The sequence below is a fragment of the Podarcis erhardii genome (genome assembly GCF_964252035.2).
Source record: "Podarcis erhardii genome assembly, chromosome: 4".
Lineage (NCBI taxonomy): Eukaryota > Metazoa > Chordata > Lepidosauria > Squamata > Lacertidae > Podarcis > Podarcis erhardii.
In genome coordinates this window covers 33,672,150-33,699,010 of record NC_138508.1, presented here as the reverse complement: position 1 = coordinate 33,699,010, position 26,861 = coordinate 33,672,150, and the positions used below count along the sequence as shown (strand labels likewise).

The window sequence follows — 26,861 nt, the reverse complement described above, 5'->3', positions numbered from 1 at the left end:
GTATGCAGATGATACCCAGCTCTTTCCCATTCTTTCAAATCAGAACCAGTGAAGGCGGTGAAGGTCCTGTGTGAGTGTCTGAAGGCAGTTGGAGGATGGATGGCGGCTAACAGATTGAGGTTAAATCCTGACAAGACAGAAGTACTGTTTTGGGGGGACAGGAGGCAGGCAGGGAGGGAGGACTCTCTGGTCCTGAATGGGGTAACTATGCCCCTGAAGGACCAGGTGCAAAGCCTGGGAGTCATTTTGGACTCGCAGCTGTCCATGGAGGCATAGGTCAATTCTGTGTCCAGGGCTGTTTACCAGCTCCATCTGGTACGCAGGCTGAGACCATACCTGCCCACAGACTGTCTTGCCAGAGTGGTGCATGCTCTGGTTATCTCCCGCTTGGACTACTGCAATGCACCCTACCTTTGAAGGTGACCCGGAAACTACAACTACTCCAGAATGTGGCAGCTAGACTGAAGACTGGGAGCGGCCACTGAGACCACATAACACCAGTCTTGAAAGACCTACATTGGCTCCCAGTATGTTTCCGAGCACATTTCAAAGTGTTGGTGCTGACCTTTAAAGCCCTAAACGGCCTCAGCTCATACCTGAAGGAGCGTCTCCACCCCCATCATTCTGCCCGGACACTGAGGTCCAGCGCCGAGGGCCTTCTGGCGGTCCCCTCACTGCAAGAAGTGAAGTTACAGGGAACCAGGCAGAGGGCCTTCTTGGTAGTGGCACTCACCTTGTGGAACACCCTCCCACCAGATGTCAAAGGAAAAAACAACTACCAGACATTTAGGATACATCTGAAGGCAGCCCTGTTTAGGGAAACTTTTAATATCTGAAGGACTATTGTATTTTAGTATTTTGTTGGAAGCCACCCAGAGTGGCTGGGGAAATATAAACAATAAATTGTTATTTATTCAAAACAAAACAAATTCCTTCCAGTAGCACCTTAAAGACCAACTAAGTCAGTTCTTGGTATGAGCTTTCGTGTGCATGCACACTTCTTCAGATACACACTGAAGAAGTGTGCATGCACACGAAAGCTCATACCAAGAACTGACTTAGTTGGTCTTTAAGGTGCTACTGGAAGGAATTTGTTTTGTTTTGACTATGGCAGACCAACACGGCTACCTATCTGTAATTGTTATTTATTATTATTATTATTATTATTATTATTATTATTATTATTATTATTTGGACTATAACTCCCATCTGCCCCAGTCAATTCAGCTGCTGAGAGCTGTAGTCTAAAACATCTGGAGGGCACCGGTTTGGTGAAAGCTGCCCTACAATTACTGTATGTATCTCTTGAGGTACATCCTCTACATTATTCCTTTCCATTTACCAATTCAACTTTGACAGAAAAGAACTTGCCAGGTAATCTACTTGCATCATTTTTCCCCTTTCCAACTATTTGCATGTGTTGTAACTTTTAAGGACTAGCAGCTTATCTGACATTTTTCAAGTGGTGTCTTATGACCAGCTCTTTCCCCCCACTTTCCCCTGCCATTCCATTATAGGCGGAAATATTCTTGTCCTGCTGGAAAACATTCAGTGCCAAGAAGGCCCATCTTTATGCTGATAACACTAAAATATAAAATAATGCCAACAGCTGGTGCTACAAATGGCTTTTAAAAACGATGTTCATTCACTAAATTCCTCTTGCTACTTTTGACATGAAACACGCAGTCTCTAATTATTCTGATCAAGACGGTGAAATACAAAAACAAACTTTAATTGTGTTTAACAGATATTTAATCAGGATTCACTGAACTACAGATTAAAGCTGAAATTCATAAACCATAATTACCCGATTGTCGCAATCTTTTTGGTCCACATTCTGCTTCCGTCTGGGCGTCTGGCACTTTGCCCTGAATTTCTTTTAGTGTCTTCTCAGCTTCGTTGCTGCTCATGTTTTTCCAGCAGATATTTAGCACAGATTACAAAATATCTGTTCCTGGCAACTTTATTAGCTTTTTTTTCTAGCAAAAAGTTTATTCCTTTTATCCCTACGTCAGAAATCCTGGATTAGGGATGTAGTAGCCTGCTGCAATCGTATCAACTATGAGATTGGCTTTGTCCTGCCACAAAGTCCTAATAGATGATCTCTCTCTCTCTCTCTCTCTCTCTCTCTCTCTCTTTCTCTCTCTGTGATGCAAGGCTTTTATATTAGCATTATACTGATGGCTCACTGCATCAATGATGTTAATTAGGGTTCCCAGTTTTTTAAATATCGTTCCTGATCCTCGGCCTTTATAACAGCATCCTAGTATGTAGAAGCAGATGAGAGAGGAAGACGAAGAAGAAATTAAGTTTCCACATTTTTTCCTCATCACTTTTATTTTCATGCCAGGAACTATTTCACCTGCTAAATTTATGCCTGGCACAGTAGTAAAGCAAGTTAAAAAGATGGCAAGCTTCATGTGACACCAAAACACTACAAAATAAGAGAAACATATTATTCATTAAGTTGGACCATTTGACTCCAACATCTTGGAAAGTGTAAGAGGATAAATGGAACAGGCAGGAAGTTTATAATTTTCTCATACTGGTCAATTGGAGGGCTGGGTGGTGGTGGGGCTTCTTTTGTCTACTTCATCAGTTTCAGTCTCTTCCCACCACACTCTTCATCTTACTCCCTACTGCATCGGGTTGCAGTTGTTTATTGCCCACCTGGCCCTCTTTTATCCTTTATATCGGGTTTTGGTTCCTGGCTCACTGTTGTTGTTTTCTTCCTACAGATAATACTTTGGTACTCAGGCACCACAATATTAATCCGGATAATCTGTTTGATTCTTCTGGTTCTCATTTTCTCTCTTCTATCACTTCTTTTGATATGAAATCTCAGATTAATTTTGCTACTCTTTTGGTGTAGCTCATATCCCACCTCAACTGAGTTCTACTCTTGGCCTGAGCTGTGGTTTACTCTTTGCATTTGATATCTTCATCCCTGTGCTAGGCTGGCTGAACGTCTTTGGAAGCAGACTAAGAAATGGATTGATTTATGTTAATTATAAATTTGTTCTTTCTTCTTTTTTATTCTCTCTTTCTTTTGTCAAGAAGCAGTAGTATTCTTCTTTAACTTCTGGGAATCCTCATTGTTGTTGTTTTGTTTTTTCCTACTTTTAACTCACTCTTGAAGTCTGCTCCACTGTCTCTTCCTTCTTAACTCAGGATTTTGCCACGTTTTTTCGTATAAGATTCATATTATTTGTTCTGTTTTTGCAGCAGCTGTTACTCCTCTACTGGCTTTACATACTACCACTCATTCTTTGACTTCTTCTTCAGCCCCTCTAGGTGGTGTCCCATTTGTTGTCCTCTCCCAATCCTTCTACTTGTCCCCTTGATTTGGTTCCAGCTTGTCATCTAACTACCGTTATCATTATCTCTCCACTTTTAACATGTCTCTTTTGTCTGGCTCATTTCCACTAATGCACACACATGCTACAGTTTCTTCTATTCATAAAAAAACCCCTCTTGATCCCTCTTTTCTTTCTGATTATTGTCTCTTCTCTCTGCTGCCTTTTGCTTCTAAACTTTTGGAGTGTGTTGCCTATTCTCATTGAGTGGATTTTTTCCCCTTCTAGCTTTGCCCTGGATCCTAAAAACTTTCACTCAGAGATATGCTCCCCTGAATGAGACCCAAATGCTAGAAAGTGGACCTACAGTGCTGCCTATAAAAGGCAGGTCTGAAAGAAGCCGGAGCAGCCTCAGTTCCCCATAGCTTCTGAATGGTTTTTAAAGATCATCAATGGAAGGCTAATCATCCATCTTGAATCTGAAATCAGCTGTTGTATATACAAAAGCTCATGCCAAAAAGCAAACAAAACAGCTAAGTGCTCCAGCACTCTTTGTCATTTTTATTTTACCTTCATGACTCCAGACAAAGCTGGCAATAATCACTCTCAATCAGTTATGAATCAATGACTCTTATTATGCAAAACAGGGTTCTCCTTTTATTAAAAGTTATACAGTGGTACCTCGGGATGGGAACGGGATCCGTTCTGGAGCCCCGTTCGCATCCCGAAGCGAACGTAACCCGTGTCCGCGTGTGCACATTTTGGTGCTTCTGCGCATGCGCGTGACATCATTTGGATGGTCTGTGCATGCGCGCTCGGCAAAACCCGGAAGTAACACGCTCCATTACTTCTGGGTCGCCGCGGAGTGCAACCCGAATTTGCCTAACCCGAAGCGTATTCACCCCAAGGTATGACTGTACATATAGAAGATAAAATTATTTTGCTTAGTGCATTTCCATCAAAATTATGTAGTCCAGATGTCTCACTCTCCTCCATCCCCACAAGAAAGGTAAAATCACACTAGAAATGCAAACAAACATAAATGAACCAAGGAGGTAATAGAACAAATTCTCTGTTTTGACCTCTTTTTCAAAGAGTAAAACTACCAACCCACATGCATCTTCCAGGGAATATGCCCTATTGATTTCAGTGGCACTAGAGATGTGCAGCCCTAGTGCCATATATCCAGCACACAACACCTGACGTAAACAGAAAGAGGCTAGCGATTTCTCAAACGCTCCTTTTCGGCCGGGAAAATAACAGGTATGACTTCCAGTCACCCACAACCCAAATACCCTAAAGTGCACTCTTACTAAGTCCTATATTTGATGTTCAGTTTTACACCTTCGTGACTTTTAATGAAATGCATTTTTTTTAAAAAAAAAAAATCCTTCCAAAACCATTTCTTTCCAGTTTGATACGTTTAAGTTCTATTCATACAGCTTCAAGGCTTTTACCTCCACATTTAAACAGTGATAAAGAAATTGCTATACAGTGTGAGCGTTATTCTTCATTCAGACTGTTCCTCTGAAAACAGTTCACAGGCCTTTGAGATGCAAAAACGTATAAGTCTAATGTAGCCAAGGTCCCCACTTGCTGCACTGCTAAAATCTATTTAGCAGATTCTTCTTGGAAAAATCTGTCCCCAGACTTGAAGCTTAGTGATTTTAAGTGTTTTATGTTAATGATAACGGTTAGTGCTGAGAACAGATGTACCTGGCTGTGGTGCGATCGACTCGATTAGGCTTTTAGGAGTGCTATATTCATATTGGCTTAAATTTTTATGTCAATTTTCAAGGTGTGATGACTGTACTGGGTGTACTCAGTGTTTTTCTCTGATGTGTGATACATCATTTATGTGTGCATTTTCACAATCTGGGAATTTCTGCACAAACAATTGAGTATATTTTCCCTACTGAGTTGCTTATTCAAAACTTCATTCAGCACTTGTATTCTCTCCCTCTATGAAAACTACATTGTTTATCAATGTACAAGTATATGTGAATATTTCTTTACAACTACATGTAAAATATGTTTTGCTTCAGTATCAGCTTCAATATCAGTATGTATGGAGAAGTGGGGGGAAAAATGCATTCTTCAATATATCATAGGCAGAGTATGGTGTACAATGTGAGATACTTTTTTCTATGTGATAGCAATTTGGGGTATTATGCATGAGTGCATTTTCCCAATGAATAATGATCATAGTGTTAGTACTGTCAGTGAAAGATACTTCACTGCCTGTCTCTAAGTTAACTCTGCATTTGGAAAAATGCCTTTGTTTCAATAAAGAAAATGACACCTTTGCTTCATTTATATAGCCAAACGATGTGAGCCATATACATGAAGGGGCTATCAGCAGGCTTAGGGTAATCCCATCCTACCTCTGGGCAAAATGAGATGGTGGATAACTGAGCTCTCACTAACAGTGTGCTTTGCAGTGCACTGAGCTGCTCTGTAAGGGGAAAAATGTGTTTTAAAGTGGGGAGAAGGGGCAGAAGATCTGGGGTCCAAAGCAAAAGACCTGGAGATCAGGTCCCCTGAGAAACCCCAAGAACAACAGCTCTGCATGTTCTCTAAAAGGAGATGTATTATTTCTGGCCTGTGACCATAATAAATCAATTCAACAATAATATAAGGAAATGTATATTAAGCACCTGTATCTACAGACAGTGAACCTCCCTACTTTGGAAGAGCAACAGAAGCATAGGAAGGAAGACTTCTGGAGAATACTCAGAGCAGCCCTAAACATACAATACCACTTGGGGGAATTATAGCATAGCATTCAACAGGCTGGAGAAATCTTGCAAGACTGAACTCTCAAAAAGCAATTGGCATCTCAGCCTTCAGCCTTTTCAGCTTTAATCAAATCCTTTCACAATGGCTATAAGTTCACACAACTATTCATGGATACCCAAAACACAACTGGGGATGTCAAAGGACATGACTTATGGTACCCATGTGACAAAACAGCAAGGAATTATTAGCACATCAGCCATAAGTAGTCATTTGACTTTGGGTAATTTTTGAGACCATAAACATAAAACTCGTTTATATAATCCCTATGACCTCATCTAGTTGCTGCTAATTCAGAAGTATAAATGTAGATGTTCATTAAAACCATACATGGCAACCATGGAGAGATTGTATACAGTCTGAATAAACTTAAGTAACATGTAGTGTAATCCTTTGCATGTTTCTCAGAAGTAAGTCCTACTCTGCTTAATGGGACTTATTTCCAGCTAGGTATGCATAGGATTGTAGCTTTAAGCAAGAGAGATCTCGAAGGGTTAAAACCAGGACCATTTAAACAACTATAGTATGAAAAAGCTGGAAACAATATAAAACACATGGGACCACGAAAGACAAGTAAATTACTGTGTTGATCTGAGAAGAGGAACTGAAGGTGTCACTTCAGCTCCAATCAAAAGACTTGGCTTTAGGCCAGAACATCACAGGTTCAGCTTTCATGCCATCATTAAGGCTTGTCCCCAGGATTCAGTATAGCATTAAAAACAGCATCTTCTGGATTTGAAACAATGGCTGATTCTTTCTCTCTCCCATCCTAAAATTAATAAAATGGATGTGGGTGCTAACTTTCCAACATATTCTTTAGGGCAAAAAACAATCCAGTGAAACAGGCATTTTTTACATTAATTTATCATTATTTTTGTTGGACTCTATACAAAAAAAGTAGTATGAAAACCACCCCAAATGTGATAGCCTGAAGCTGAATCAGGAAATGTGATGAAGCTATGCATGAAATGTAGCAAAATCTTGAGACTGCAGACAGACTGAAACAATCATTCAGTTAATAAATAATCTGTGCTGCTAAAATAAAAGAAACAAAGAGAGAAATGTACAACTGTTTTTCCCCCACCCCACCCTGCTTATGTGTGCAGTGAACCTCTGAATGCATGATCCTTCTTACTGATAAATTTTACATAGAGGAGCTGCCTTCTACACCCCTTTTCCTTCCACCTTTCATTTGGAAACAAAAGGATTAGACCAGGAGGCAAGGAACAGAAACATTGCCACTTAGATCTGACACTATGCCATAATGGCTGCCTTATGGTCTTGAAACAGCCTTCTGGAATGGGTACAATGGCCCTTCTAATACAGCGTCCTGCTCTCACAGTAGCCATGCCCAGGAGATCCTGCAAGTAGGACCTGAGTGCAAGAGCACCCTCCCCTCCTGTAGTTTTGATCAACTGGTATTCAGAAGCATACCGCTTTCAACCATGAGGCCAGGATGTGGCTGTGAGACCATTAACTTGGGGAGTGGGCAACATGAGCATATCATGCATGCTTTTTGCCAGTCTTCACTGGTTCCCAGTCTATTTTCACAGCTTGAGGCCAGGGTACCTTTGGAAGCAATCTATCCATATGTACCTACCTACTCAGATCTTGAGAACCCCAGAGAGGCTTCCAGGTGAAGCTCTTCTAACTTTCCCCTGTCTTTACTCTGTCATGGTTTTAAGCTTTAAGCTTCAGGGCGAGTCTGCATTGGGAGTACTTCAGAGACCAAGCACTGTCTGAGAGTGCCTCTGTGACACAGAATGCCCTTCCAAGTTCCCAATTTAGCATTTTTGTGTGGAGATGTTTCACAAAAAAACCCAGTCTTGCTACACAGATGGGGGCGGTGGAGGGCTTTCCTCTTCTGTAAGATACTCTGTAAATTTCATTAGCCCAGAATAAAAAGAGCTTTAATAAATACTAGAACTAAATTATTGGTAGCGTTTCCCAAGCCATACTTCAGCTTATGGGAAAGAAGTAAAAATACCCAGAAGTAGTTAACAAGCTTCATTTAGGAGTCTCTCCATTTGACCACAACTATTAGGCATGAGGTGCTTCCCTTTTAAAATACAGTGGTACCTCAGGTTAAAAACTTAATTCGTTCTAGAGGACTGTTCTTAACCTGAAACTGTTCTTAACCTGAGGTTCCACTTTAGCTAATGGGGCCTACCGCTGCCGCCGGAGCACGATTTCTATTCTCATCCTGAAGCAAAGTTCTTAACCCAAGGTAATAATTCTGGGTTAGCAGAGTCTGTAACTTGAAGTGTCTGTAACCTGAAGCGTCTGTAACCCGAGGTACCACTGTAGTCTGTATTTCATGATGGTGGTTGATGGAATAAATATAAATATTTTTGATGACTTCAGATCTTGGGACCAAATGTTCTCCTATGTTACATGCACACTCAACATTAAAACATTACGGTCGACTCATGTCAAGGTGGCAGTTTTAATGTCAAACACTGATGCTTCCAAATGTAGGAAATAATAGGGATGGAATAATGTATCCCCCCACTCCTTGGTCCCAGTTTGCAATTATGAAGAAAATTCCATGCCCTAAAATTCTTACTTTACTCAAAATGCAAATGGCCACATTATTGCAACTTTATGCACAAATTTTGCACTTGCAGAAGCCCCCATTAATCAGACTAGGCTCTCAAAGCCACAGCCTTTATAGGCACAGACTCAGAAACGGATTATTTTAACTGCTTACTCTCCACAAAAAATGGTATTTCCTTTAGTTGACTAGAACTGCACATATAATTTACAGAAAAATGACTTGGCTCTTGAGTTTTCAGTTTTTCATGCTTCCACAACAGTCTGTGATTTTTTAAAAAGTCCTAATGAGAATTCATCTGCATTTGAGTATTCATTTCTCCTAATATAAACAAATTTGTATGCCATCTTACCTAATATAAACAATTTAATGAGCAATTTTCCATAACAGAATCTGTTTTGTATGTTATTTTCACTTAATATATATACACATACACATTTCTGGCTGGAGAACTACACTGCAAAATGTGGAAAATCACAAATTTCAATGGATATCTGTCTTTCAATTCATGTATTGTTTCAGGAAGTGTAAATTGGGTAGAGCTGTATTAAAATGCGAGCCAAGCCAAATTTCTCACACATCCCTACAACCTCGATAAAAAAATTCTGAAGTAAAACTGCATGGTTCTGAGAAAGAAAATGCACACACCCAAAAAATATTATGATCCAGTCAGAACCCTTAAAACATTTTCTCAACTGATCTCCCACATGGCTCATAAATACCGATCCATAGCTCTGTCAAGCCAAGAAGAGCTTGCTTGTCACTAATATGACTTTATCAGTGAATCAGTATTACCAGTAATAGAAATATTATTAAATCAAAAATCTAAGTGCGAGATTTGGAATTTTTAAAAGCAAATACTTTAGAATCTATTTTAAAAAAACCATTTATAAGCTGTCTTTCTGTTCAAAGTCCCCCAGGATGGTTAACAAATCAAAAGTTAAAAAATAGAACAATAAAAAAGAAGGAACAACTGCCAACCCCCCCTCCCCTGCAAAACACACACACATCAACAATCGCCTGATAAAATAGTATAGTCTTGACTAGGCTTCCTCAACCTCGGCCCTCCAGATGTTTTTGGCCTACAATTCCCATGATCCCTAGCTAGCAGGACCAGTGGTCAGGGATGCTGCCCAAGGCCTGCATATGGTGGATGGACAATCCTTCAAGGGAGCACCATGGGAAGAGGGGGACGATCCAAATCACTGCCAACCACAATGATGAGGGTGGCAGATTCTGAAACATTAGATTACCTCAACAAGTGGGGAGGGTCATTTGTTTATCTTGTGGCCATCATATTTAGCTGCAGCATGGACAGAAGTGGCCTGAGTCAACATAAGTCTCTGCACAGGATTCAGTACAGTGGTACCTTGGTTCTCAAACGCCAAAAACCCGGAAGTTGAATGTCCGATGTGGCTGTCGGCTATTGTTTCCGGGGCACCTGCTCCAATCAAAAGCTGCGCCTTGGTTTTTGAACATTTCGGAAGTCAAACGGACTTCCGGAATGGATTAAGTTTGGCGCTTTCGTTTTTGCTATTTTGCATTTTTGTTTTGAGGCTTTTTTGGTTTAATTGTTTTTGTGACTGTGTGGAACCCAGTTCAGCTACTGATTGATTGATTGTGACTGTGGAAATGGATAAAAGCCCCCCATCCAAACAATGACTATCCTCAGTGAAGGTAAGAGAAAAAATGTAATTTTAATTTTTATCATCTACAATACTGTCTTATTTATTTTATAGTACAGTACATTGATTACTGCTTTCATTTTATGGATCAATGGTCTCGTTAGATAGTTAAATTCATGTGAAATTGCTGCTTTAGGGGTTGTTTTCAAAAGTCTGGAACGGATTAATCCGTTTTGCATTACTTTCTATGGGAAAGCGCGCCTTGGTTTTGGAACGCTTTGATTTTGGAACAGACTTCCGGAACTGATTAAGTTTGAGAACCAAGGTACCACTGTATTTCTCAGATGTTGGTAGGTGGTGGGCAGAAGGGGACAAGATACGAGTAAAATACGCCTCTTCTATAACATCTTAATAGTAGGGTAAGCAGAGCCCCTGCAGAAGTTGTAAAAGGTGCAGAACTGCTACCAGTAAATGGTAAATAGAGTCCAACTCCCTCCAACTTCATTCTCATTGCCCTGCTACACAGATGTTGTGCCCACTCTTCTGTTCATTGAACCTTTGTTCATGATGTTATGGGATAGTGCATCTGCTGTATGCTGATTTGCTCTTGTGCCATGCATCAGAACCGGGCCATTATACTGTTTCGTTTCAGTTAGAAATGAATTTCTGATTCTCTTCCTCCATCACCTCACTTGCAATAAAAACAACAACGAAGCAGCTATTTTTTTATTTGAATAAACAGTTCTTATTAGTGGTTCAGATATGGATGAAATATATTGCTACAGCCATGTTTGTTATGTATGATTTACACTGTTTAACGGCATATCATCTTATGATGTTCTTAATTTTGTTATGCTTGGGGGGGAAGGGTTGTTTAGTTTCAAGCATTTAGTCATGGATGCTTGTATTTTGAACTTTGAAAAAATTAATACAAAGGAAATTAAAAAAAAGAAAAAGAAAGTATTTTCAAAATGATGTGGAAATCAAATCTATCCCACAGTAATTTGATTTGCAGGAAATGGAGAGAAAAGCATTGCAAAACAGAATGCCTTGAAGTGCATTGTAATTACTTACATGTGCAAACACCATTGTCTTAGGCATACAGTTAATAATAACAGCAATAATAATTCTATGCCCTTATATAGGGACATTCATTCAAGGAGCTTGAGGCTCTTGGCAAACATTCATTAATTAAGCCTCAAAATGTACATGGAGAGGTAGAGAGGTAATATCCCCTTTTACAGCTGAAATGCCAAGGAACTGCAGACCAGACTCAGGGATATACTGGAGTTAATGTCTAGCACAGATGAGTTCAGCTGCAAAGTACAGAGTTGGAAAAGGCTTGCCCTCTACTGAGGAGTATGTTCATGTTGTAGAATTTGCTGCTGCACACCCTGAAAAGCTGCAGTGTGACTGAGTAATCTGGTATTTACTGCAAGCAATGAAAGTTTCAGTCATTACTAATGTTTGGAGCATAAAGCAAAGCAGCAACAACCACAAGAACTCCACCACAAAACCATGTGAAACAAACCTCAGACTGAAAAATAAAGGCAAAACTTGTATAATGGCAGATTAATTTTGCTATTAGTGTTTTTGAAATGTGAAGCTCTCAGCCATTTTCATAGGCTGTGAATGGGTGCTAAAATATTTCAGACAGCTCCAGCAAAATGACTTAATCTAATCATGTGTTCATTCTCAGAGCCAAAAAGAGAGAGCTTTATATTTTACTCCATATCTTTGCCCCTTAAGCCAATTCTTCTTCTTTGTCTCTTATATTCCACTGTACTCTTGTTTACAACACCAGAAGCAGCACTCTAGATTTTATAAAGATAAGAATCCTGTTTTGCAACCAAGTAAGTCAAAATGCTACGCTTACAAATAAATTGTGCACAGTAACCAAATTTCCTTATATTTATGTATTCTACACAAATAATTCAGCTTCCGAGAGTCAGTTTTCCAAAGCATCAGAGAGTAGAGAATAGTAGCCATGGAAAACAGAGATACAGGACTGGTTCACATGGAACATAAACTATGGTTTTGTCATCTTCATGCATGTGTTCTCCCTCCTCCCATGTTATGCATCAATAATTTATTACATGATGTGATTTGCTACCCACTTTCCTTGTTTGGACAAAATAGAGTTTGCTCTTGCACTTGAAACAGCAAAACACTGTTTCAGTGTTTGAAATGAGTTTCCAATTCTGGTTGGGAGGAAAAGTGCAAGTTTCTCCCTCCCACAAACACACAACTAGAGGCTCATAAGGGTGAGGTGTGGGGCAGTCACTTGCAAAACTTGCTTGCCCTGTGTGACGTCAGGATTGCAAGCCCATGCTCCTTTAGGGTGGGTCGATCTGATCCCATCTGTGAAGGCAGGGCCTGGTCCTAGGTTACAAGACTGTACCCTTCTGTTCAGATACCTGTTCATCAGCTGCAACCTCCAGTTCTGCCTCCCCACCCCCACAGCTGCTCAAAGCTCTCTGTGAGGCTTTCCACTCTGCAGGAAAGTTGGGAGAGCGGAAACTGGCACTGGTTTCCCCCCTTCTTAAGTGGTTGAAGTCAGAGCTGAAAGGGGAGATCACCCCTCCTGCAACCAAGATTCCTACTATTCAGTCCCCCCACCATTTCTTCTTCTTCCTCCTGTGTCAGAGGCTACCAATCTAAACCCAATCCCAAATGAACTCATGACACCAACCACATTTTACTCCAAACTGAATAGGATACAGGAGCACATGAGTGATGAAAACAGAGAGGGACAGAAGGGAATCTGCAAGTCTCAGGCTTAGACCCAATAGCCAAACCATGGTGTGAGACGCCGTGGCCATTCTTATTTGGAGTGCACCTGGCATGTGAAGATGGGGTGCAGCAGTGGGGTCTTAAAAGTGTGAACAAAAGCCACTGCAGACCCTTGCCTTGGGCTCAAAGGATGATTTTGGTAGGCTGCATCCATCCAGTATGCTCAAAAAACTCCAGGTTCTCAAAATAACAGTAGGCCTTAAGAGAGGTCCCCCTGCCCAAGCCGTTAAGGAAACTTCTACTAGGCTGAAAAGGGGGGTGACTTTGCCTCACAGATGTGTAAGGACTCATGTGCTCAAAGCCAATCATTTATAGGTCCATTAAGTTGTGAGGGGGCAGGCTAAATATCATTGGGTGAAAAAATAGGGCTTGAGACTGCATACTGTGAGAAATGTCTCCTGTCCTGAGGCCAAATTTTGTCTCCCTTTGGGCCTCAACATGAAGACAGAACATAGAATCACCTAGACAAAACATAGAATCACAGAATTCATCATGTCCAACCCCTTGCTGACGCAGGAAACTTATTACAGTGGTACCTCAGAAGTTGACAGGAATCCGTTCCGGAAGTCCAGTCGACTTCCAAAATGTTTGGAAACCAAGGCGCAGCTTCTGATTGGCTGCAAGAAGCTCCTGCAGCCAATTGGAAGCCACATCAGACGTTTGGGTTCCAAAGAATGTTTGCAAACTGGACCCCCTGCTCCCTACACAAAAGTTTTCTGGCATGCCTCAGGGTCCCTTCTCAGTATACTAACTCATTCTAGCATTTCCCCTTCAGCATAATGACCCTGGTGTCTGACTCCCCTTCTCCAGGGGATGAGGCAGGGAATTCAGAGTGGGAGAGGAAAGTTTCTTCAGGAAATGAAGAGGCTTCTCTCGCAGAAGGCAGAGCTACCTAATGGGATACAGCTGCAGTTTCTATTTACGGTTCAGACTATGGATGACTGCTGTTAGATTATCACTGGAATTCTGCCTTTAAAGAGATTCCAGAATGAGTCCTGCACACGGATGTCTAGGGTGCCCCTGAAGCCCTGCCTCTAAGGCCATCATTCAAAACAGAACATCCACAGATGTTTGTGCTCTCTGTATTTTGACACTAGTCATCAATGTTTTGCTAACACAGAAGATTATTGCCCATTAGTACTGCATTAAGCTGGAGACTGGATACAGGATTTGATCTGGCAGCAGGCTTCTGTGTAATTCACAACATTATTTAAAACAGGTTCAGGTATGGGAAACCACCTAAAAGCTACAGAGGTAATGAATAATTGCTTTATGTTTTCAGTATTTTACCCTGTAACGATAAAACCGATACAAAAATCACACATTGCAGGGAAGTGGGAACTGTACAAAGAGAAAGAGTATAGATAATCACTGGTAGATCAGAGTTTATAGAGGAAAAGAATGCAGGAGCACATTAAATTTGCCATAAACAAGGAGTTTCATACCACATCAGTGACTGCTACTATAATTCATTTGTCATATAAATTATGTCCATTGGGAAGTCTCATAAAATTAATTAGGGCAGAGACAGGGGAAAAACAAATCAAAAACTTCTCAGAGCTGCAACAAATACAGGTTCTAGACAGAACAGCATCAACAAGATCAGTCAAAATACTTATTCAATTCCCATGAGGCTAACATCCTCGTACAAAGAATTTTCCTGGCCTTATCAACTTGAAGGAAATTATACTGGTTGCTCTCAAGGACACAGTAATATTGAAATTTCAAAATTGAAAGCAACACAGCCTTATATGAATTACAAATTGAATGTATAAAAAAAAATCCATGAAATGCAGTTGGTTAGCTTATATGTTAGAGCAAAGCAGACTTATCACCTTTATTTCAAGCCACTGCCCAACCCTTGCTATGCCCTCACCACCACTGCCCAGTATTTCTCAAGCTCCACTTCTAACCTAGACTATGCTGGCCCAGCAAAACTGTTATATACACTAGTTTCTGGTTGGAGAACATACTCTTACTTCTGTATATTGTCAACCATCTCACTCTTACTCCTTACTGAATCTGACATTAACTATGTGCAGGTGCATTAGCTCATTATACTTTCTATGTTATCCTTGCCTCTTTTGTCTCCTGCTCCCACGTCCATGTTATCTCCCTCACTGCTAAAAGGACTTTGAAGGCAGGGACCTGTTTTTTGTGTGGTTTTTTTTGCTTGTGTTACTCTGTACACCTCGGGAGTCATAGCTCTTAAACCAGTGCATCCTCAGTATTTCTAGTAATTGCTCTTGTTAGAGCTCTGCCATATTTCAGTCTGTCTTGCAGCATCCCAGAAATTAGTCTTTTAAAAACAGACTCTGAATGACACGCCAGATCTCATAAGGTGATTGCGTGAAGCTGACAAATGTCAATGGCAGAATAGTCTCATTCTGCCAAACCCTTTTTGTTCCTGATTTAATCTCAGTTTGAACCCATCTCTCTTCAGGTGAACAGCTATTACATTTTGCTGTGGACCTGAGGTTTAGGGTGCTAAGAGGTTCTGAAGGTATACAAATGTCAGCTATTCATCTATCTCCAACTGGATATGGTAAAAAATGAGTTGCCAAAAGGATTTTCTGCTGTGAATCAACAGGTGGTTTGGCAGCAACACTAATGCTTGCTTGCAGCTTTTCACTTTTAGTTCCAGAAAAGGTGGGTGGGGGGAACAATACCTCTTAAATGCAGCATTTCAAGCCAACTGTATGGAAAAGAAGGTTTCATTCCCGCCAACTCGCCCTGTCTCTTGCAACATGGAACGAAATATTCCAGCTGATGCTGCTCTCCTCTTCAAGCTACAAGGGTACAGATTTGGAAACAAAGAGAAAACAAAAGAGAAAGGAAGAACATTATGGAATACAATTTGCTTTGCATAAATTATAAATATGGCGTAAAATGGCTACATGGGGTGAAACACAGCAAATTTATTTCACCACTGCCATATACAATTTATATTCCTCATAGGTATTTATCAGTATTTCTAACTGGTATACAACAGGAAGGAGAAACATTCTAGATCCCACATCAAATACACAACATTTAATTTGTTCTAGATTAAATACAAAACACTTTAAAAAACAGTGTTATAAAAGACGTAAAGGAAATCCATAGGCATATGGACAAATCTATGCAACAAAAAATGTACAAAGAGAAACAAAATAACAAAAAATTACTTGGTACATGAAAACAATTTGTTGAAATGCCATGAAATTTATCATGTCTCTTATAGAGTGGGTGCTATGCCCTTCTACTCAGAGCTTAATCTAATATTGGGGGAAACTTGTATTTGAAAATCTGTAGTACTTATTAACCTTTTCAGAAATCTTTTCACTATTTTGAAAGCCCCCCCCCCAAAAAAAATTATGTGGCCATTTAAAATTATCCAAACAATGCTAATGTCTATTTTACATTATATAAAGAAAATTATTTAACATTCTCAGAATGCACCTAATTTTATCCTTCAGACTAATGATGTGTTCTTAAAATAAATGTTAAATCTCTTAAGAAACTTCAGTGGAAACCCTTTGGGAAAATCCAACCACATATGCCTATCACACCTCATAGGAGCTAACAGCTGTTAATATAGCAACTACATACAAAACAAATTCCACAGAATGGGCTTGAAGATCTTCCAATGTCTGAAGGGTCTTTTACATTTCAGACAATTTTTGTATCTATCTAACTATAGCCGGATAGGCATATGACTTGAAAAAGGCAAGTAGAGTCAGGCCATCCATGAACTGGTCAGCTGCAACTCCTAGGTCATGATGGGAAAGGAACAACCTTGGAGACCAATCTAGATGATAGATAAAACGCATGACAACAGAGGTGCAGCCGGGGTTGACAGAACACATAGGAAGGGACATCCATTGATGTCCTTAATGAGGGATCAAGGCTGATCTTGCTGCCGTCCTCGGGAAATGAGAGGTGATTAATTTGTTTTAGAATCTTTGATGGTTAAGCGCTTCTCAGTTTTGGATTGACAAAAGTGTCACACAGCTTCACATATGTTGACCTCTTCATATAAGTCAGAGGGGTGAACCTCAAGACTCGGCCTATCTGGCCCTTGGAACCATTCCCAGGCAACCTCCCTCATGAGCCACTTGCAGCCCAAGTGTTTTTGCCTAGCTGGAATGCATCCTTGAATTCTAATAATACCGCTTGCTCTACTGGATAAATGACAGAGAGGGACGTATCAGCAGTGGCGTAGCGTGGGGGGTGCAAGGGGGGCCGGCCGCACCGGGCGCAACATCTGGGGGGGCGCACTCGCCGCCTCCGGAGTTGCCGAAGAGCCTCGGGCGCAGAGTTTAACTCTGAGCTGCCTGTGATGTGGAGGGCACGACTGTTCCGCGGGGGGCGTGGTGTGGATCTGTACCGTTTGCCGCTTTGATCTGGCGCCTTTGCGGAGAGCACAAGACGGGCACGTCGCTTTGCGGGAGCCGGGGAGAGGAACCTGGTTCAGTCCCGCAGGGCGCGCTTCTCTTGCGAGCCCCCCCCAAGCCGCCTCCCGCTGCCCACGCTGCGCTTCTCCGCCCCTGCCGCTTCTCCTCGCTGTCAGCAGCCGTCTGTGTCTGATTTGAGAGGAGAACGGAGGCGAGGCGAGGCGGCTGCAGCCAGCGACCCCCCCTCCGCCTCCCACCCCGGGGCTACCAGAAGCCCCCCTCGGCTTCAGCTGGGGACAGAGAGCGCGCCTGCTCTTCCCTGCGGGCCGCTGCCCCATTGGAAGGGCGGAGGAGGAGCTGCAAGCCGGGGTGCGCGCCATGAGCCTCAGCCTTGGGGTTCAGGGGCCAGTGGTGGAAGCAGGGCCAGTGGTGGAAGTGCGGCGCTTTCCCCGGGTTGCTGGGCGCGGGGAGCCCTCGGGGCGCGGGAAGAGGCAGCGCTCCTGGCTGCAGGTCCGAGGCCCGGCTGCTGCCCGCCTCTCGCGGCAGGAGGGAGTTGCGCTGCCGCCGCCCGCAAGGAGCCAGCCACTCGCTGCCTGCGAGGCTCCTCTCTGGCCGGCCTGCCAGCTGGGCTCATCCTCCTTGCCAGCGCAGGCAGCGGGCTCTGCTCCCGGGGGACCTCCCGGGGGAGCGCAGCAAAGGGGCGCCCTTCTCAGCCTCCCCAGCAAAGGGGCACAAGCAAAGGGCACGTCCCGGCGCCGTGGTCGTGCCCTTTGTTCCGCTGCAAGCCACGCTGCCACTCGCCTTCGCCTTTCACAACAGCCCCGCAGGGTAGCCCAGGCTGCGAGGTCAACCCAGCGAGAACTCTCCGAGGCTTCTCTCGGGCCCCAGACCAGCCCTCCAGCGCCGCCACGGCCAGTCTCTTGAGTCCGTTGCCAGCCACGGAGGGCCAGCAGCCAAGCCTGACAAGCGAAGAATATAGAGGCTTGGTGGGGGGGGCACGGCGTGGGGCGCAAATTACTTGCCTTGCCCTGGGTTAGGGGGCGCAAATTACTTCCCTTGCCCCGGGTTAGGGGGCGCAAATTACTTCCCTTGCCCCGGGTGCTGACAACCCACGCTACGCCGCTGCGTATCAGTGTGTGTATAAACTAGTCTGCTGTACAAAGGTAGAAGTTATATGAGCTGCCACACCCACCCTTCTCTCTGGCATGTGGTTGCCCAGAAGGTAATGCAGTTCTTAGGCTGAAAAGGGTTATGTACCATGGATGAAAGTGAAAACCCCACTGGAATTCTGAAGTAAGTGGGGAAGTGGCAGTGATGCTGCTGTGCTTGACCTCCTCACAATGAAAAATTTTAGGCCACTGGATTTCTCCCACTATATCTGTAGAAAAGCTTTACCACATTTTGTTTTGATAGGTTAAGAAGATTAGAAGTCTGGAATTATGTTCCTACATCACCAGATGTAAGAAACTGCTATTAAGTTTATCAGAACAATGCTAGAACAGCTAACAGAAAAGTTATTATCTTTTGTAACATAACCATTTGAGGCCCATATTAGGGCATATTCAAAACTCTTTGAACAGCCCTGGACAAGATACTATAACATCAGTAGACGTAGACTGGGATACAAAGAATACCTGGGACATTAATCTGATGTTCACATGTGTGGTTGAGTCCCAAACAGATTTTTTTAAAAAAGTAATAATAGACTTGCTTTTTTAAAAAACTGTTTTGCACAATCAAGCCCATATCATATATGGTGCACCATCAGAGGTTGATGCAAATCAGAATTGCAATGCAATTTTTTTAAAAGCAGCTTCGAGAATAAAAAGTAGAAATCTGGAGCGCAGAAACGGTAGTATGAGGTTGTGCTAACACCCGCCCCCTATTGTACATTGCCTGCCCAATCTGTTTTCCTTCCTCTTGCAGCAGGAAGTGTGGAACCTGAGGCCCTTCAGATGTTGCTGGATGCTGACTTCCATCAACCCCTTCCAGCACGGCCAGTTGTCAGGAATTATGAGAGCGATGGTCCAGGAATAACTGGAGGGCCGCAGATTCATCACTAGCATCAAGAAGGTTTAAAATGAGTATTTGCTTGCGTTCTGGACATCATATGTAGAAAGCTCTCTCTCTCTCTCTCTCTCTCTCTCACACACACACACACACACAGAGAGAGAGAGAGAGAGAGAGAGAGAGAGAGAGAAAGAAAGAAAGAAAGAGAGAGAGAGAGAGAGAGAGAGAATGAATCAATTCAGCAACATAATACATGCTCTTGCCCACTCCAGACTGTCATCAGCTACTGGGCCTCCTATATGATACAACTGGCTTGAACCTCTCTTTAAACACAATGTAGTACAGTACTGTGGAAACAAGAGGCTTACCAGAGCTATGTTGTTAAATAAACGGTGCATAGCATCATTGCTACTATCCTGTTTGATAACAGACCCTTTGTAGGGTAGATATTTAGTTGAAATACTTGAACTCCATCAGATAAATAACAGACCAAAAGACAGAAAGGAAACTGAAGGCAGGGAGGTGAAGCTATCATCTGAGTGTTTTGTTTCTAAGTGTTGCCAGTCATAAAAGGACTTGACGTGCTAATATCTGTTCATTCAGACACTTACAGACATGCTAAGAGCATGACGGCTCGCAGGCACTGCCTTTAAGTGCTGTTACTGAGGCCCCCAAATATTGACAGAGTGCCAGACTCTAAGAAACTATTGATGTACGCAGCCGACCTCTGCTCCAGACACCTATCAGACAGAATCTTTAAATGTCACAGATTAATGAATTTTCATGAAACTCTGTGGGTGGGTGTATGTGGGTGTGCACGTGCATGTGCATGTGTGTTTGATAGTAGGAAAGAAAAATTCAAAATAATCCCCCCTGAATCCTTACTCAAGCGGTCTTTATCATTTTGCAAAACTTTGACCCAAACTCAATATTTTTATTAAGGCGATACAGACTGAGAATGTTTGTGTGGGGTGTGTGTGTGTTAGGGGAGGAGAAGTACCTCTGGTGGGGGACACGCTGTGCTCCTTCAGGGGTACTTTGTCCACCTTTGATCCCCCACCCTGCACTCAGCTCTCACATGTGGCTGCTAGAAGCTGTCAACATGCAACAGCAGCTGCACCTTGGGAATGGCTTTGATTGGCCAGTTAAACCAGATGAGGGCAGCCAATGGGTCTCAAACCCTCAGCGGATTAGGGGCTTCCTCTGCATACAAAGATAAACTCTGGGGGATTGAGTGGACAAGACCAATAGTGGGTCCAATGGTCAAGGAGGTTTCTGTACGTGCTGTAGAGGGAATTGCTTGTCAACCTGGGAACGTAGCCCATCTAGGAGAAGGAAAACTCTGATGCTAAACCTCCGCTGCTTTGCAGGATATCTTTGAGAGAGAGAAAAGGCCAAGGGGTAAACACTACACAAATCCAGAGTGGAGTCTCTAAGACAGTTGGAGGGTGCCTTCTATATCTCCTACCAGCAACTCCTGCAGCCAAGCTGGTGCCAAACGTATTGCTCTGCTTTCCTTTAGACCACATCAGCGAAGCTGAGAGGAGGGTCTTATTATCTTGGCAGCCCAGGACCTCATGCACACTGCCCAGGCTTGCCCCCAAGGAGGTCACTTCAGTGCTGCTTACAAAGTGGACTCTTCCCCTGGAGGAGCACTCCATTGTCTCTAGAGACAGACAGATGTCAACAGTATGTGTGGGGGATCATTCTGCAGAGCAAAATGGAACACATTCTGAACTAAGGACCGGCAAGGGAAACCTCATCTTGCCCCCATCTATTAGTCACTTTACAACTTACCAGTTTGTACTAGTACTGTTAAACTGATTTCCTCATTTTCCATTCCCCCTTTGCCCATTTGTTGTATGCCTTGAATATCTAAACTTTAAGTCAAAGGGCAACAACATTCTCTTTTCTTCTCTTTCATTCTTTTGATGTGAGTGAGCCACTTTGGGAGGCAATATATACTGTTGCAAATACACAAAATGCCAGCTTCCAGCACATACAATCATTTATTTGTAGAACTGTAGCATTGAAAATGACTCCAAAGGTAATCTTGCCCAAGCCCCTGCTATGCAAGAATCTCAGCTAAAGCATCCCTGACAGATGACCATCCAACCTCTGCTTTGAAACCTCCAAAGGAGGACAGTCCACAACCTCCTGCAGGAGACCATTCCCCTGTCGAACAATTCTTACGGTCAGAAAGTTTTTCTGTATGTTTAGTCAGAATCTCCTTTCTTGTAACTTGAAGCCATTGGTTTGAGTCCTACCCTCCAGAGCAGGAGAAAATAAGCTTGCTCCATCCTCCTCCCAGTCTCTTCCATGCTAAACATACTCTGCTCCCTCAATTGCTCCCCATAAGACTTGGTTTCAAGACATTTCATCACCTTGGTCACCCTCCTCTGTACACCTTCCAACTTGTCAATACCCTTCTTTAACTGTGGTGTTCAGAACTGAACACAGCACTCCAGGTGTGGTCTGATCAAGGCAGAATAGAGCAGGATGATGATCGTGACAATATACTTCTGTTGGTGCAGCCTATGCACGGTTAATAACATTGGGGATTTAAGCTTGTGGTCTACCAATAACTCTGGATCTTTTTCACAAATACTACTAGCAAGCAAGGTGTCCCCCATCTTATCTTTGTGTACCTAGTTATTCCTGCTTAAGTGTAGAACCTTACATTTGTCTCTATAGTACTTCATTTTGTTAGATCTGCCCCAGTTCTCCAATCTATTAAGGTCATATTGAATCCTGATTCTGTCTTCTGTAGCATTACTGTAGTTACAAGTCCCAGTTTGTTGTTATCTATAAATTTGACGAGCATCCCCTCAATTCCTTAATCCAAGTCGTTTAGTCGAACAACAGGCCCAGGACAGAACCTGTGGCACCCCATTTGTCACTTTTTTCCACGATGATGAGGAACCATTAGTGAGCACTCTTTGCATTCAGTCAGTCAACCAGCTACAAATCCACCAAATAATTACTTTGTCCAGCCCACAATTTATGAGCTTCTTCATAAGACTATCATGGGGGACACTGTCAAAAGCCTTACTGAAATCAAGACACACTTGATAATACATGCACTATTATAAACAGGAGTGCTTTCTGTATGAAGGAAAATTGTAATATGTCATGGCGTGACTCCACCCTACATTTTGACTGAACAGGGTTACACATCTTGCAGAGTTTAAGAAGAGATATTCAACAACTGCTCAAATTCTACACTATTACACTCTTCTGGAACAAGTCACTTGATAGTACCAGGAATTATGCATCTACCCCGGGAAGACTTGAACAGAGGTCTGGGAAAACTCAAAACGTTTCTCGAAATAAAATGAAAGAGCTATCCTGAAAACTAAACAGCTGTGAAGAGCAATTTCAACTGACCCTGCTGTACAATGGTGCTAAATGTAACCTACATTCTAAGGGAGGATACAAGTTCGGTTAGACACGCTGCCAGCTGTGAACAGTTTATACCCAGCAATTATATAGTTGCACAAATGGAATAGATGTTTTCTCTGTCTGTATACTGTAAATGTTTACATGGAGTGTGATGTTGTAATAAGTGCCATCAAGGCAAGAAGGATCTGCTTCCCCATGGAAAAAAAATAAAATCCACATAGATTCACTTCAGTGTTCTTTGGGCACCATATGATTTGGTGACTCCTACTGATGTTAGTTTTAAAGAGAAAAATGTATTGTAGATATAATTCAATAAAGCCCGTATTGTCAAGCTGTCTTATTGGCAAAGATAGTTTGTGAGATTTGCTAAGGTTTGCGGAACTTGTGAGCTGCACGCTATTTCACGACATTTTTGATTGGCCTAATAAAGGCACCACCCTAATATGGATGTTAGATTTAAAATAAAAATAAAAATGGGTCAACATGGCTACCTTTACTCTTAGTGTAACTAGCATGGGTCCTTTCCTCTATTCCCAGTTAACAATGCCACCATACAACAGCACTAAGATGCCCAACCCCAGCATCGTGTTTGCTAAAAGCTTCTACAGATTTTGTGGTGTCATAAGACTGGGAGGACAGACAGTGCTCTCTTTAAGCAAATATCAGGGAGTACTGCAGCTTAGGATAGTTCCCATTATCTGTGCACAGAGCAACAGAAAAAGAAACAGCTACAGAATAGTACAAGTCAGATTTCAAAGGGTCGTAAAACCAACTTCCTTCACCCCAGCGCAGGATTTTCCCTTCTCCAGCCTAATCTCTTTGTTGTGTCTGCCCTCATCAATGAGCCCATTCATGCCCCATAATCAGCTCTGATTAGTGTTGCTTCACATCAGTCTCTTCCTCTTTCTTTTCTGCTCTGCCTGTAGAAGGTTTGGAATCAGCTTCTGCACACCCCTCCTTGTTAAAAGCTGCACCTCTCCTGCTGACTTACTGCTCTCTCAATCAAAAGGGCAAGAGGAAACAGTTGGGATTCATTCTTCCCCCTTTTTTGAGAAACGGCACAAATGTCAACTTCCTAAGAGGATGTTTGGCATAGCTGAGTTCAGTCGTGAAATGTACAAAGTCGGGCTGATCAAAAGTTTGAAGGGCTGCCCACTGCTAGAGTGGAGGGGGGGGGGGAGAAAATGGGATCTCTTCTGTAGTTTTAAAGGAGACATGAACAGACTGCCTTCACGAGAAATGCTTCTTCTATTAAACTGAGACTTGGCAGCAAAATTCAGCTGCAGATCCCAGGAAAGTCTGTGCCTATTTTGATTAGGAATATTTTGACTGGGTCTAGTATTATTTATTACTGCATATATATAGATAGATAGAAGGATAGAATATCTACCATACACATCAGAACAGTTTATATTCTCAGGGATGCTTATTAGAGAGAATGCACACATGTGCAGTATTTAATTTTGTTAGTCACTTTGTTTTCATTTTAAACACTCTGGATTACTAATGTGTTTTCAGGGTGTTTTCCTTTTTTAATTTTTTTTTTTTAAGTCTCGTTAATAGAAGAAAAATATGACATTCAGCTTGCAAAATAGCACTTCCCCCACCCCTATGCTTCACTACAAAATCATGGATTTTAATGTCAGTATGACCTACTGTTTTTGGCTGCAATTCTTTATCTAATCATTTACTAAGTCCTGCAGTCGTCAATGGGAGTCACCCACACATAACAAATAGCAGGCGTACATTGTATGTCTACATACTAGCCTACAGACATTGTTCGGAGTTTAACCCCCGCTCCACTAAACTGTACCTCATTTCGTTTTCATAAAACTACAATACAAAATAATTGGTGGAAGTCACCATCGCAAAATGTGGATGAGGGGTACTAGCTCAGGTGGCTTTAAAAGTGTTTTAGACAAGTTTATGAAGTTCCACCAAGAGTTACCAACCATGATAATGAATTCTAGGTAGTCTGGATACTAGAAGCAAGCTGAGTGCTGTTACCTACATGCCCTGTTCCTGGCTTTTCCAGATGCTTCTGGTTGGCCACTGTGAGAAAGAGGATATTGGGCCAGTCCTAAATGGATCCAGCAAAACTAATATTCCACTCTTTTTTAGACTATAAAGAGTCTATATGAAAAGGCACTCATTCTCAGATAAATTTGTACAATTGTTTTCTGCCACATAACTTAAATATTGCAGTAAAGTGAGAAAGGTAAGGGTGATTTCTCAAGGGAAAGAAGTGTTTAAACACTAGTTCGGCAAATGGCGTTGGCATTATTATTGCTTCTAAGCCTTACAATTCCCATCTGTAAAGTGGGAATACCAATGGCCTGCATATGACAGCAGCCACGGTGGCTGGAGCTGAAGGGAACTGCAGCCCATAATATCTGAAGGGCACCAAGCTGGCTACCCCTGTGCTAAAGACACATCAGCACGTAGTCGCTAAGGTCTAGGGAAAAATTATTATATAGGCTTGGAGTTTCAAATTTTCTTTGCTTTTTAATTATTATTAGTTTGCTGCAATGGTAAATAGGGTCTACCTGGGCAAATGAATAGGAAGCTGAGCATTTATAGAGCTGGAAAGTGACATGTGAGATGTAGAAAAGGAAAAAGGGTGTGGGATATTAGAGGAATGAGCAAGAGCTTAAAATGCCATTTATCATCTGTCAATTCGCTGGGCAGGATCCATCGAACAAGCCCTGTCAGCAGAATCCCTGCACAAGGACTTCCACTTGCACAACGGGGCTTTCCCATCCTCTCCTGCCCCCCATGCACCCTGAAATTGGCTATGGGGAGGTCAGGAGAACAGCTACAACTGTGCATAGGGGTTGAGGGCATGACCATTCTGTCTGGTAAGCCACAGTGCTTACATTGATGGGACATTCATCCATGGTACTGTTATGAGTTTGTAGGTGCCTTGACTACCCTGAATTCCTGGGTCTAGTAGGTGTTTTAGGTTAATCAATGCTTGGAGTATTGAAATGGGCTGCCAGGTGCAGGATTTGGCAAAGTGCTAAAATACAGGACCAAATTGGTTTTTCAGTACTCAGGAAATCAGCTGGGAGAAGAACCATCAAGGAGACCAAAGGCAGGTGATGGGCTCTCTGCCAGTCGGCATATGGGTGGAGCCCCGCGCTGAGCTCTGGGTAGAGTTTCTAGGAAGGAATTTTTCAGGATTTCAGTTGAGGATGATATAAGTTGGAGAAAAATAGTCAGTCTGTTAAAACACATCAAGCTGGAGAGAGGGGAACAGAGCACGATGTGGGCTGACAGTTTGAATCGGAGTCTACAGCAATGGGAGAGATGGGACCCTCTTGGAGTGTAATGCTTTGAACTGCTCCATCATAGGCTCATGTTGTATATATGTGTAAATAATCCATAAATTATAAAGACACCCTAGTCTCCACTGTGCCTCATTGTCCAAAAGGAAACACAGATCCCGGGTAAGCAACTGGAGCTCCTGGAATCTCAGAGTGCTGTGAAGAGTGGGGTGGCGGGGGCATGTAACAGTATAATGTTGAATTCCACCCATCATATTCAGCACTGGGTGTAAGAGATATGTCTCATTTTTAAGCTAACATTTTCTTTACGCCAGATTTGCTTGATCACAAGTCAACAGCTCCTTATGCCACTATAAAGCATCTTGCCCTATACTGCTCAAGGATAAATATATCATTTTCTCCAAAATATAAAAATGTTCCGATTCTGCAACAACCTACCCTGACCCTCACTTACTCTAATTTTTATTATTATACCCTTGTTTACAGCTTTAGTTTCCCAACCGACAGACAAGTACTGTTCACTTAATTGAGCCCTGCCCTAGAGCACACAGCATCTCAGAAAGAGGATGAACACAGAGACAACACAAAAAAGAAAAGTGCTCCTGTACTTTAGTTTGCTTAGCAAGCTTGAAGACACACAGGATATCTTAAAAATTGAATGTACTACTATCGTCAACTACTCCATTTGCTCATAATGTTATATAACAACAGGATATAATGAT

The 26,861-nt window shown here is 42.3% G+C and overlaps 1 protein-coding gene across 19 annotated transcripts in view; it reads right to left on the bottom strand.

Moving 5' to 3' along the window:
• ZBTB20 (zinc finger and BTB domain containing 20) overlaps positions 1-26,861 on the bottom strand; it is a 633,941-nt gene that overhangs the window by 174,759 nt on the left and 432,321 nt on the right. For all 19 annotated transcript variants that reach the window (XM_081859693.1, XM_081859688.1, XM_081859680.1 and 16 more), the window contains one exon: positions 15,734-15,853. The gene's annotated coding sequence lies outside the window, so the exon portion shown is untranslated. The remainder of the gene's footprint in view (positions 1-15,733; positions 15,854-26,861) is intronic.